Raw genomic sequence first — 4,740 nt, forward strand, 5'->3', positions numbered from 1 at the left:
ATCTCACAAATATTTCTTTTAACTCTTGTAGGAGAGGAACTTGCTTGCAAAGAGAGTTGAGAGTGAATTGGTGAGTTGAGAAGGCTTCAAATGACATGTATTTATAGGTGCCAATACGAACGGGTTCGGATCGTCCGAACGGGCCTTCGGGTCGTTCGAACCTTGTCTGATTGAAATTCAAATTCTTACGGCTGGTGTACTGTTCGGGTGGTCCGAAGTCATCTTCGGGTCGTCCGAACGGTGACATTAAATTCATTCCGATAAATTTTCTTCCGACAAAATCTTCATGGTACAAATCTCGTGTAATAAGATTAATGTTTTTAATGCATTAACAATTCTCATAATTAAATTGTTTTGATGATTACAAAACTCGGTTAAACGTTACTAACAGTTTAAAGTGAGAAATTTGCTGGTAATAATATTTTTGAGTATAGACAATATTGGAAGCAAGAATCGATAATCAAAAAAATTGGGAATAAAAATTCAAAAGTTCGAATATATCCAGGTTCGGACGACCCGAAGACAACTTCGGATGCTCCGAAGTATTTCCAGAATTTAATAAAGATCGGAGGACAAGTTCGGAGACTTCGAAGACTACTTCGGACTGGTGAACAAATCCGCCACCGCATCCTCCTCGCCCAACTCATTTTCTATAATGCCACACTTTGCAAGAAAAACAACGTCCTCTAGAGTGTTTATCAAGCCATCTATGAATATGGCATAACTTGTAATATCTTTGGAGTGATAGCTACATTTCTCGAATGCTATGATGTTCCGAAAAAACGTCTCCGTTGAGTCGTTTACCAAAAGGCTTGGAATAGTGAGCTCACCGGCCTTGCTAAACAGAACATCGAATAAAGTGCTACCACTCCCACGTCTGAATTGGAAGAAAAGGTTCTTTTTAGAAAATCTCCACAATGAATACTCCATCAAACAAGATCATCTCCGAGAATTTCTCCTTACCAAGCGTGATCGTGTCCTCGTAACATCCACACACAAAACTTTCCTCACGGGCTACAAAGTCCAGCAAGTCATTCAGATCTATTCCAAATCTGATATAGAAATTTTGCAAACATCTTATTTTGTAAGATTCCATGCCATGAAGTTGGCTTTTCTCGCGATGAAGTGGCCCGATCGACACTAATCGAGGTGTATAAGCTGCTTCATTAGCCCTGCGAGGTTTCTCAGAAACTCTATAAATACATGCCGTATAAGAATGTGATGGGTCCACTGGCAATGTATTTATCATACTAACAACGGAAGACATTAGGCTTCCCATGTCGATCCCAACTACGCTTTCAGATGCCATTTTCTTGTTTCTTGGAAGAACTTTTTAACAAGATACAGAAAAAGGTAAGTTCCCTATGTTGTTAATATAAATATGGTGATTCTACATCATAACAAAAACCAGATGTATAAATACACCACGAGAAACGAATCATCCCTATTAACATATATATATGACTCATCTACTTCAAATTTCACTCTGCAACCACAGTTCAAAACTTCCAGCGATCATGGATTCACAAAAATACTAGCATAATCATCAATTTATAAAATTTAATAATAATGTAACATCATTATTTTTAACAATTTATATATAAGACAAGAACAAATATAATCAAATTGAATAAACAAGCTAATCGAGATAATTCTGACCATTTCTGAAAATAGAATGATCCTTACTAATTCAAGTTCGATCTAAAAATTAAAACATGAAACTCTAGAGTAGGTTTTTTTTTTAAAACTAAAATTGCATATATTAACTTGGATATGAGAGATGGAGAACCTGCTGTGATTTGCTACAGCTGAGCTGTGTAACAAGAACTTCAAGCTTCCCTCGCAGAAAAAAAAAAGAAACAAGAACTTAAGGTAGCTGTGAGGCACAGTGAACATAGACAAAGACTTAAACGGCTGCAAGTCTTCGCAATTATTATTCAATGCTTGGGATCCAGCGTTGTGACTGTCTCTTCGTTATAATAATTTATCGTTTGGTTTGAAGGATAGAATAAATAATACATAGATAAATAATATAATGTGATAAAAAAATAAATTAGTAACGATAATTTGTACAGTATTTGATTTGATTGATATATTATAGTTTGTTTGATTTGATTATTAAATTTTATATAAAATGCTAAAATGACCATCTCTTCCTTTTAATAAAATAAAAAATGAATAATATTATCTATAAAGGGTAATATAGTAATTTAAATTCAATGATTTGATTGATGTAAGAAAATTAATTAATGATTTGAATAATGTAAGAAAAATAATTAATAGATGGATAAATAATATGACAAAAAATACGTAAGATTGAATGAAATAAATTATGCATAGATTAATAATACAGGTAACCAAACGGTGCCTAATAGAGTAGATCTTTCGTGAAATATTGCTGATTTTTATTTGTAAGACGAGTCAATAGTGCTCGTATTTATAATATAAACCAGTACTCAGATGCACACATTGTATGCTTGTATAGCTTATTTTTTTCAATACAAATAAAAATTAAATGGTGAAATAAAAAAAATATACAAAAAATATATTTCTATATATAAATATCCAACAAAATAATATAACATTTTCGTAATTAAAGAGATATCAAAGGAGTATTAAAGTAATTTTTGCGATGAGACCATGACACTAAAAGTTCTCAAGTTTAATAATATAGTATATATAGTATAGATTAATATGTTTTTATGAGTAACTCAAATAAGAAATCTGTCTCACAATATTGACCTATGAAACTGCCTCACAAAAATTCTGTGAATATAATATAATAATAAAATTTACAATTAAATTCTAAATTTAAACATTTTGGTTTTATCTATGAAGTGATGTCGTCTTGATATAATAAATTTGTTTTTTTATGAAAATTATTTTAGTCATATTTAGTTGTAATTCTAATATGACGTCGTATGATATTGATGTGTGTAGTAACTCTAGTTTCGGTTAATGAGATTAAATGATACGGCATGATTAAGAGATAATTACTTAAGCTAATCAAGTGTTTAATTGAGTTCAGAATCAAAAAAATAAACTTCGGAACCACCGAAGAGATCGTACCATCCGAAGTGCAGTTTGGAAGCACCGAACTGATCGAAAGTAGGTTGCAAAGTAGATGGAGAGTTCAGAGCCTCCGAACAGAGATCGGATTGTCCGCAGAGCAATGGGGAACTATACGATAGTTGCAGAAATCTCTCTCGTCTCCTTCTCAAGAGTGACGGTGAAAGAAGAATTCCTAGCTTGGTGTAGGCTTGTTCTCCTCGGCTTTGTGCCAGAGTAGATCTCCTCTATGGATCCGCAAGAAATTGCAAAAACAGTGGGTAACCTGAGATTATATTTGAGTAGCGATGAAGCATCGCTTATCATTCCTACAAATTTGAAAAATTTTGGCCAACAAAAGCTGGAATCTTGCTTAGTGAGTAAATTGATGTCTGCTAAGGCGGTGAATCGTGAAACGTTTCAGACCCAAATGCCTCGAATCCTTGATAAGGGCAATTTATGAACTTAATTACTATATACTTTAGCTTGCTTTTTGTCATGAATCGAGAGGTATTATGCGCATTTCCTGTTGTTTTTTTATATGCATAAAGTGGACAAGATACATGAATTGCATAAAATGGATGTGTTGAGGACACAAAGGAGGTTTAAGAAGAATTAAAACATGATTTTTGGAGCATAAAGGAAGATCCTAAGCACCAAAAGAGGCGCCTAAAGCACCGGAAAATGATATTGGTGGTGCAGAGTGGCGCCTAGGCGCCTCAATGTAGAGAGAAGGCCGTGAGGGTGGCGCCGCCACTGGAAAAAAATGCAGCGCCTAGGCACTGCGGACAAGCGCCAATCCGTGCGGAAAAAATAAGGAAAATGAGTTCCGAACAATCAAAACACCGGACGTGTTGGGTTTTAATTAACGGGCTTCGCGACTTATAAAAAACACATTCTAACCTACAGAAAGGGGGAAGATCAGCCGCATAAACACACGCTGAACACACAACAAAGAGAGGGAGAAAGCTGAACGGCACAAGAGAAAGCAAGGGTTCAAAGGAAGATCGATCGCGAGGACAAAGAACGCTGAATCTGGGGACAGAGACGTGGATTTGGATTCGCTATTCTTTCTATTTTCTTTCTTATTTTTAAAGTTTGATGTCTAGATTCATAAACATGCCTTGTTTTAGTTTCTTTTTTATTATGAACTAAGCTTTTGTTTCTAGAGAAATGACGTAGCTTAGTTGAGACAATTTTTATGACTTTTTGATTTATATGATTGAATTCCTCAAGTTTAATTATGTTTTCTGGATTTTAATGTCTTTCAATTGACTGATCATATATTGAATATTAAATTTATTTGAAATCTGGCACTTGGAAGAGGAGATTTTGAATAAGACCATAGGAAAATACACTGTTGCATGTTTATATAGTTCAGGAGGCATATAACGTCAACAGAGCTTAGGAAAAAACATCATTTTCCAGAATTCATTAAGTCTAGATTTTTAATAGGCATATTGGTGTCGAAACATAATTGATAAATTCTATTTGTTACTTGGAAAAGGAAAATAGAAATAATTAAGTGTTCTTGGATATTAAATACGTGGAATTCATGAACATAAATTAGCTAGAAGTAGTCATCGTCGAAACTAAGTGAAATCAAACATCTAGATAATTTTCTCTGATTGATATCTCAATTATGTGTTTGCTTGCTAGTATCTTAGTTAATTTATTTAAGTTTGAAATAAT

The 4,740-nt window shown here is 33.8% G+C and overlaps 1 pseudogene; it reads right to left on the minus strand.

The window, feature by feature from the left end:
- Positions 1–479: 479 nt before the first annotated feature.
- On the minus strand, positions 480–1,746 carry LOC140876261 (putative UPF0481 protein At3g02645; annotated as a pseudogene).
- Between the last annotated feature and the right edge of the window lie 2,994 nt (positions 1,747–4,740).

This window comes from Henckelia pumila, chromosome 1 (assembly GCF_033568475.1).
Source record: "Henckelia pumila isolate YLH828 chromosome 1, ASM3356847v2, whole genome shotgun sequence".
NCBI lineage: Eukaryota > Viridiplantae > Streptophyta > Magnoliopsida > Lamiales > Gesneriaceae > Henckelia > Henckelia pumila.